Source organism: Drosophila miranda, chromosome XL (assembly GCF_003369915.1).
Source record: "Drosophila miranda strain MSH22 chromosome XL, D.miranda_PacBio2.1, whole genome shotgun sequence".
In the NCBI taxonomy this organism is placed as follows: Eukaryota; Metazoa; Arthropoda; class Insecta; order Diptera; family Drosophilidae; genus Drosophila; species Drosophila miranda.
The window spans coordinates 25,238,292-25,248,011 of record NC_046673.1 but is presented as its reverse complement, the minus strand read 5'-3'; the positions used below and the strand labels follow the sequence as shown (position 1 = coordinate 25,248,011).

Sequence of the window (9,720 nt, the reverse complement as noted above, 5' to 3'; positions counted from 1 at the left end):
TATTGCGTGCCGATAACGACTATACATATGTACGTAAAACTCTGTTTTAGTTTTCTGTAAAAATTATCAGACGACCCGTCGCAATGTGGGGCATTTCAGCTTGAATAATTAATAACCTCTAAAATAATTTATTTATTTTTTCGAAGTTTAAGTCAGCGCGTGTGCATGGTCCGATTGCTAGAAGCTTCTCAATACGTTGTGAAAGTTGCATTTTGTTGTCGGTGCATAATCGGCTTGTAAAGTGCTCAATTTGTATTTTTTTTTTAGATCGATAAAGGCTTAAACAATGTTCAATGCTTAACTTAATTATACGAAATGGTTTTATATTTAATTTTAAATTCAATGAAATTGTACACATTTTTTATTATAACAGATCATTTAATTATTTGTGCTATTTTTTATGTTTTTAAATAATCATTATGTTGATTATGAGGAAATATCTAAAAAACTTTACTTATCTAAAAAACAACTATTTCTTAATTCGTTTTACATTCAATTCACGAAGAGTGTGTGTGAGACAGAGAGAATGAGTAAGTGCGTGAAGGGGTTTGCATAGAAACTAAAAATTTATTTGCTCCTCCTAGCTATAATAATAATCCGATCTGATATACATAGATATATATTTACATAGTGGACATTTTGGCAGAAATGAAATATCATCATATCAAGAACCAAAACCATTGACCATACTTCTTATACCTTATACATTATGCATGCCCACCCGAATGCGTTTTATTCGTTTGCAGGCGTAATTGTAAATAATTATGAGTATCGACAGTACAGAGGGAAGGTTTGCAGTGGCTAATCTCACCTAATCGCAATTGAAAAAGTTAATTTTCACTCAATTCGGTTTTCCAGACATGACAGGTTCTCACGCCCTTCTTTTTCCTTTGATACATTTCAGCTGATTAAGTGTTTAAATTCCACTATAATTATTTTCGGGCTTTTTTCTATACTTAGTCGCTTATTCTCCCTCTGTGTTGTGACTTTTAATAGTTTTCATATTTTATTTTTAACGTTGCCGAGTTTTTGGTTAATTTTTTGCGGTTTTGGTGCGAATTGCGAGGGCTGGAAAATGTACATGAATCGGACGTGATAAGTCGGTTTCGGCGTGGGCACTGCTATCCTATTGTAGTTCCAGGGTATCCATTCGATATACTAGCAAATGGAAAGTCCGCAGAGGCAGTGGCTATGCCAGAGCCAGAGGCAGAAGCAGCGCTGAATATTTATCTGGGCAACACAACTATTTATAATGAAAGGCAGCCAGATAAAAACCGAAATAGATTCCGAATCCGAATCTGATTCTGTATATGCAGCTGTATCTGTGAGAGTAAGTCTATATGCATATCTGCTGGGCCAAATAAAAGCCGAAAGACAGACAAACAACAGCAAAAATAACAAGAACGGAAGGCTTACTTTGAGATCGAAACTTTTGGTACCCTAGAAGACTCATAGCCTTGATGATCTTGATGGCCTTGATGACCTTCTACACTCAGCGTCCAAACAAACTAGCCAGTTTTGGGATTTTCAACATCTTTTAAAAATGGTGAAACCGTCTGAACGGTATACGGCATGCGCAAAAGCAAGAAATTTTTGAATTCATATTTTTACATTAGAACACCCGCACCGAAAACCGTACTCATCCACCCATCCCTCCTTATACAGCAACCGATTTACCTAGAATAAATAAACAGTAATTATATTTGGCCCGATTCGTATTCGCATCGGCATTCGAACTCAATTCTTTTCGGCATTGGCCTCGCGTGAGTACGCCACAAAGCGTTAATATCTCTGCTGCTGCCTCAGTCGACGCCAATGACGTGGTATTTCCCCTTACCATATCCAGTCCACTCTTCCCTTCTAAGTCTACAGATGGTGTACCTATTAAATGCCTATCTTATGTACGCAATTACGAATTTATTCTTTGCGCGTTCGATAGCGACTTTGAAGAACGGCAAATTCAAATGGAAAATACTCTTACTCGTACGAAATGATGTGGGGATCTACTTAATTGGTATGCTGAATTCATCCGAATTGGGATCCGCAGGGTGGAGAGTGGAGAGAGACAGGAAATTATCATTATTTGAAGTATTTGAAGGGAATCTACTAGATTGATCGATTGGTAGAGACCTGTTTTAGAAAGAAATGATTGATATTTCAATATCTCTTAAAGAAACATTTCTATTTATCAAAGCAGAGCGAAAAAAATTTCCATAAGGGGACATATTGAGATTTTTTAGTTGCAACAGGTGTTCAAAGACAATGTTACACAAAAATCTAACTTTCTCCAAAATTTCCCATTTTCACAGACTTTTACTTGCACTTCGCAGGTGCCGAGGGTAGTGTGTGCAGAGTTCTTTTTGGCTTGGTTTGATCCGCATATGTGCACATATTAATACCCCAATAAACGGTTCGTTTGATTTTCCTGTTGTCCGTATCTGAATCTGTTGCTGTTGTTGTTGCCGATTTATTGTTTATTGTTTATTTCTTTGCTATCTGCTCTTTCTTTTTTTTCTCTGTATGCCTTGCCTGAATTTTTATCATTTACTATATTTAGGCAGAGCCCGTAACAAGTGGAGCCCCGTGGGTGTGCGGTGTGAGGTGCATGGGACAGAGAAGACTATTGTCTACTGTTTACGGTGGGCCCTCCGACAATAATTAGTTACAAGCGAAGACCATTGGGGTAGATTCAACGGCACTTGCAAGAATGCTAAGTAAATTCCTAAGTTTCTCAACAATTGCCTGTGATACCTGGGGCTGGGAGAGTATCAGGGTATATTGCAGAGGGAAGATATGTTGACCATGTGAAGTTCCAGATGGACAAGGACGAGCAGTATTTTTTTGTATAAACGAAACAGGTATCTCATAGTCGCATCGGATCGTATCGATCTGTTGCCTTGCTACTTGTTCAATTCTCTAGTTCTTAAATTCTTCGATTGCTCGATTCTTTTATTATCGCCCGCTGCCAGCTGTCTGCGCTGACTGCGCTGCTGGCAACTGGCAGCGGCCGAGGCCCAGGCCACTTCCTGGTGGGGCAGTTGCCTCTGCCATTCGATTGTCTTTCGCACAAGTTGCATGTTCTCCTCAGCTTGCCCCAAACGCAACGCAACTAAACGCAACACAACACGATTCGATTTTGGCTTTTAAACTTTCATTATGTTCCCCAATACCCTTTGAATTTATATTTGTGCACATTTTAAATAACTCCAGTACCTCACAGATACAAAAGCGGTCATTGTGTACTTGTGTCGAATCTTTTTTTTTCTGCGATTGAGTGCGTTTATGCAAATATCGTTTATTATTACAGCTAATCAGTTGCATACTGTTCCCTAAAGCGAATGAGTTCCATGAAACCGCTCAGTACGAGTATAGTTCTGTTTCAATTTGGATTTCGGCAACTCCAAACCAGGCAAAGGCGCGTCAGGTGTGTATTCCCATTTTTATGTGCATGTGTATGTGTATCCACTCATCATCCTATCATTCTATCGTTCTATCCTTAACCATGAAAATTATGGAGCTGTCCGTCCCCGCAGTTTGGAAGGTTTCAGATTCAATGGGGACGTGGACTCCAATTTGATTAACAATTGTGAAACAAAAGTAGCGCTTGATCTGTAGTGGCCAGAGTTCCAGCAGCAGCAGCAGAGGGCCGCTGCGAAACATGATCCGGCGCAGGGCCGGATGAACCCTCAGCAGGGCCCTAGGCAATCGTCAATTTCGGGGCCCCTCTATTTTTCCACGCCCTTTCCCATCTTTTTCAATTGAAATACAAAACATTGGTTTTCTTTTTTCGTTTATGTTTTAAACACGTTCTTTTCTAAATTTGCGTCTATTATTTCATCAAAACTAATATTATATAGTTTATCTGATTCAGTCCAAAGAATACCCAACATGTCTAGTCGCGCATTGTAGCTCCGTCAGCAGCTTTTATTCGTTTTAATTGCGAAAACGATCGTTCGGCAGAACAATTTGTTCTCATTAAAGTTAAACATATTCAAAGTGCAATTTATTTCACTAGAATCTTATACATATGTCTATGACTTTTTTTCTACATCGGTGTATCTAGAGTTCACGTAGGTTTTGAAATTTTCCAGTTCAATGAACACGTCATACAAATCTCTAGAATACAAAACTAATTAAGCTACATATATTTAGCTTTGTGAAGGTCTTCACCGCCTAAAGAAAAGTTAATTAGAAATGCGAATCTCTCCGGGATTTCCATATAAACTTGCGCCCGGCATTGAATTTCAGTGTAAAGATTGTCGATGATTACCAGAAAACCTCTTTTCCTCAAATTATCGCGAGGTGAATATTCATCTTCTGGAACATTTCCGTCGTAAGGATTTTATACCCGATACTCAAAATGAGAATTTTGGGTATATTAGATTTGTTGTAAAAATGGATGTGTGTAACGTCCAGAAGGAAGCGTTTCCGACCCCATAAAGTATATCTATTCTTGACCAGCATCAATAGCCGAGTCGATTGAGCCATGTCTGTCTGCCCGTCCCTATGAGCGCCTAGTGCTCATAGACTATAAAAGATAGAGCAACGAAATTTTGTATCCAGACTTCTGTAATATGCCACTGTTACAAGTGTATTTCAAAACTTACATTTTTTACAAGTTCGCTTCTAATGATAGATTCACAACGTTCCCCCCCGTTTTTATACCCGATACTCAAAATGAGTATTGGGGTATATTAGATTTGTGGTAAAAGTGGATGTGTGTAACGTCCAGAAGGAATCGTTTCCGACCCCATAAAGTATATATATTCTTGATCAGCATCAATAGCCGAGTCGATTGAGCCCTGTCTGTCTGTCCGTCTGTCCGTCCGTCCGTCCGTCCGTCCGTCCGTCCGTCCGTCCGTCCGTCCGTCCGTCCGTCCGTCCGTCCGTCCCCTTCAGCGCCTAGTGCTCAAAGACTATACGAGCTAGAGCAACGATGTTTTGTATCCAGACTTCTGTGATATGTCACTGCTACAAAAATATTTCAAAACTTCGCCCCGCCCACTTCCGCCCCTACAAAGGACGAAAATCTGTGGCATCCACATTTTTAAAGATACGATAAAACCAAACCAAACCAAACCAACGCAGAATCGTAGAGGATGACTATATGTTCTAGAGTGTATAATCTCAACCAGATCGTATAATTATTATAGCCAGAATCAAGAAAACAATTTCATTCTTTCTCGCTCTGTCTCTCTCTAACACACAAGTTTCAGGGTCGGCTTTGCCAATTGCAAAATATGAGTTCAAGGATCTCAGAACCTATAAGAGCCAGAGCAACCAAATTTGGTATCCACACTCCTGTGATATCGGACCTTGACCGTTTCGTGTCCAAATTTCGCCACACCCCCTTCCGCCCCCGCAAAGGACGAAAATCTGGGGCATCCACAAATCTCAGAGACTATTAGAGCTAGAGTAACCAAATTTGGTATCCGCACTTCTGTTAGATCCCACTATAAAACGTTTATCTCAGAATTTCGCCCCACCCCCTTCCGCCCCCACAAAGGACGAAAATCTGTTGCATCCACAATATTGCACATTCGAGAAAACCAAAAACGCAGAATCATAGATAATGACTATATCTATCAGATTGTTGAATCTGGATCAGATCGGATCATTTTTGTAGCCAAAAGCAAGAAATCAATTTGCAGTGGCCACGCAGCGCCCGACGTCACGCTCAGACTGATTTTCTGTCTCTCTCGCACGCACTCTTTGTCGTGTGGTTCAATATTAGCGGCGTCTGCCGCAGGAGAGCCATACTGACTTAGTATCGGGTATAACTGTAGAGTTGCGGTGTACGCAGCAACTCACAACGTTCCCCCTCGTTTTAATTATTATTATTTGCAATTTTGGTTCTATAAAAATGTTCTCTAAAGGCGACAGCCGCGGAAACTCTGATCGCCAGCAAACAAGGGATAGGTTCCCTCCTCGTCGTAGTCCCCTTCTCCGTCTCCGTCATTGTTCGCTCCATCTTCCTCTCTGTGACCGCGACATAGAATAGAAGTTGCCTCTGGAAGTTCTAGCTGTAGAGCAGTATTAGCCAGGTTTCGTGCTGGGCCTGCAATCTCCTCCGAGGCCTCCGATTATGGGCTAGCCCGGAGCGTGATTGAGACGTTAAATTTTGGAGAGAGTATTTATAATTCGATGAGCATGTTTCTGATGTTTGTGTCGTGTAAGACTCTTGAAAGGAGAAAAACTGGATGTGTTTTGATCAGTGCTTTGGATCTCTGTTCACCCTTTTTTCCGCATCCTTTTCGTATTCTTCTTTCACTCTCCACTTTCATTTTCATTTCCATTTTACTTGCCATTTCCATTCGCATTGGAATCAGGTCACGTGACGTGGCGCGTAAATGAGGCAAGCACAGTAAAATTTGTTAAAACACCGACATATATATGCATCTCTCTCTGTCTCACTACCTCACTCTTTCTGTCACTCTCCTAGTATGTGAGGGTGTGTGCCTAAGTACACAGACACACACTCGCTCGCAATGGAGCCTAGAGGCAAAATGGGCAAGCGGCATGCGCGACCCTCCGCACAGTGTGTCGACGTAGACTACGTTTTCGAAGAAAAATCATCCGTATATGTAGCTGGTAGCTGGATGATACCAGAAGCAGAGGCATCCTAATTTACTGGCCAATCGTCAAATATGAAGAGGATATTCTACTACTGCCTATCCACTGTTCTCAAGCACGTTCAGTGCTCGTTGAGAGGAACTCCCTTCTAGGTGTCTAGTAGCTGTTTGCCACTGTACCATCAACGACCCATTGTCCCAACCTCATACGCCGCACCCTTCAGCTCGCCCTCATCACCCAAGTCCTGGCCTGGCTTATGGTAAACAGCATTCGAGGGTAGTGTAAACAATCATTGACCTCGTTCATATTACTTGGAGCGTTCGCTCATTTGCCTTTTGGCCCGGGCCCCAGACCAGACGTAGCGCTATGATACGATGACTTTGCCTGGTCGCAATTAAAATTGTTGTTTAGCTAGTTGCTCCAGCCCCCCAAATATCACCACCTTTTCTGTTTCAACCATTCTTCAGCTTTTCGGCCATAATCATCTGATAGTTGGGTGTTTGGAACCAATTAGCCGCAGCGAAAAAGAGGAAAACAATCAGATTCTGTTGCGACTGCTTCGTTTATCTTCGACCCGGTCCCAGTCACGGTCCTGTGTGTCCTTTAGCAAATGATGATGGGCATAAATCACAAAGGAAATAAGCTAGCAAGCAGAAGGAATCAGAAGACAGAAGGAGCCGAGCTCGAGCCCGGAGAAAAAACGAGCAAAATTTTGATAGGCTCAGAGCAAGCAAGAAGCAAGACAAGAAACGAGGGGGAACGTTGTGAGTTGCTGCGGAGACCGCAACTCTACAGTTATACCCGATACTAAGTCAGTATGGCTCTCCTCCGGCAGACGCCGCTAATATTAAACGACACGACAAGGAGTGCGTGCGAGAGAGACAGAAAATCAGTCTGAGCGTGACGTCGGGGGCTGCGTAGCCAGTGCAAATTGATTTGTTCCTTTTGGCTATAATAATGATCTGATCTGATCCAGATTCAGCAATCTGATAGATATGGTCATTATCTATGATTCTGCGTTTTTGGTTTTCTCGAATGTGCAATATTGTGGATGCAACAGATTTTCGTTTTTTGTGGGGGCGGAAAAGGGTGGGGCGAAATTCTGAGATAAACGTTTTATAGTGAGATCTAACAGAAGTGCGGATACCAAATTTGGTTACTCTAGCTCTAATAGTCTCTGAGATTTGTGGATGCCCCAGATTTTCGTCCTTTGCGGGGGCGGAAGGGGGTGTGGCGAAATTTGGACACGAAACGGTCAAGGTCCGATATCACAGGAGTGTGGATACCAAATTTGGTTGCTCTGGCTCTTATAGGTTCTGAGATCCTTGAACTCATATTTTGCAACTGGCAAAGCCGACCGTGAAACCTGTTTGTTAGAGAGAGACAGAGCGAGAAAGAATGAAATTGTTTTCTTGATTCTGGCTATAATAATTATACGATCTGGTTGAGATTTTACACTCTAGAACATATAGTCATCCTCTACGATTCTGCGTTTTTGGTTTTATCGTATCTTTAAAAATGTGGATGCCACAGATTTTCGTCCTTTGTGGGGGCGGAAGTGGGCGGGGCGAAGTTTTGAAATATTTTTGTAGCAGTGACATATCACAGAAGTCTGGATCCAAAACATCGTTGCTCTAGCTTTTATAGTCTTTGAGCACTAGGCGCTGAAGGGGACGGACGGACGGACGGACGGACGGACAGACGGACAGACAGACAGGGCTCAATCGACTCGGCTATTGATGCTGATCAAGAATATATATACTTTATGGGGTCGGAAACGATTTCTTCTGGACGTTACACACATCCACTTTTACCACAAATCTAATATACCCCAATACTCATTTTGAGTATCGGGTATAAAAAAGAAAATTAAACAGACAACGGAATAATCTTCTCCAAAAGCACCGAAGCAGGGAGTACTCTTCTTTTGTAAAAAGCTTTGGATGAAAAGATGCAAAATGGATTGGTTAACAGTCAAAAATCCAACGAGGACAATCCAACGACTCTGCACGTTTCTCCTCTTAACTTTGATACCTTTAGGGGGCGTTAAGTTGAAGTGGCTTGTTTGCAGCCTGTTCATTTCCCTTAGCCCATGGCCCAATATCGCGACAGGCAATCAGGATAACGCGCATTATCCCGAGACCCACATATGGAATGGAATAATGTTAGGGTGTGGTGGAGTGGTAGGATAGAGGGTAGGGATCAGGGAGTTAGAAATTGGTATTGGTAGCATTTTTATGTGTCCCGACCCCTGCCCTGGCCAAACTCCAATCATGGCCTACAGAGATATTATGTATCGCAGACGATTTCCCAAACACAATATGACGGAGACCAAGACTAAAACCCAGGCCGAGACCAAGACCATGTCAATGGTCTTAGTGACAATGGCATCGACCGTAGAAGCACAAAGGCATACGTACGTATGGGTAGCCAAACTTGTGTAATAGTTGACAGGTGACCAAAGCGTTTTATTGGATGTCGTGCTATTCCATTTATTATGCATATTATTCGTAGAGCACTGATAATGTATGAAAATTCTCGCTGAGAATCACTGAGGTCACCTTTTGAGTAAGTGACCTGTAGTTTAAGATTTACTTCAAAAATATATCTGTTTATATCTACCAACTAAACAATCATATATTATTACAGCTGGAAAATAATTTACAAACGAGGGGGAACGTTGTGAGTTGCTGCGGACACCGCAACTCTACAGTTATACCCGATACTAAGTCAGTATGGCTCTCCTCCGGCAGACGCCGCTAATATTAAACGACACGACAAGGAGTGCGTGCGAGAGAGACAGAAAATCAGTCTGAGCGTGACGTCGGGCGCTGCGTAGCCATTGCAAATTGATTTGTTCCTTTTGGCTATAAAAATGATCTGATCTGATCCAGACTCAGCAATCTGATATATATGATCATTATCTATGATTCTGCGTTTTTAGTTTTCTCGTTCCTCAATATTGTGGATGCAACAGATTTTCGTTCTTTGTGGGGGCGGAAGGGGGTGGGGCGAAATTTTGAGATATACGTTTTATAGTGATCTATAATAATTCATTTATATTTCAATCTCTTTTGTGTGGTGTCCTTCTATAATGTGTTTTTCTCCTACAGCAGTAATTTTTTGTGTTATTTTTTTATACCCGAT

The 9,720-nt window shown here is 41.7% G+C and overlaps 1 protein-coding gene across 3 annotated transcripts in view; it reads left to right on the top strand.

Moving 5' to 3' along the window:
• The first annotated feature begins 3,058 nt into the window (after window positions 1-3,058).
• LOC117189217 (frequenin-1) overlaps window positions 3,059-9,720 on the top strand; it is a 33,263-nt gene continuing 26,601 nt past the window's right edge. For 2 of the 3 annotated variants that reach the window (XM_033394277.1, XM_033394281.1), the window contains exon 1: window positions 3,059-3,424. The gene's annotated coding sequence lies outside the window, so the exon portion shown is untranslated. The remainder of the gene's footprint in view (window positions 3,425-9,720) is intronic. The other variant, XM_033394280.1, reaches the window with a different exon arrangement.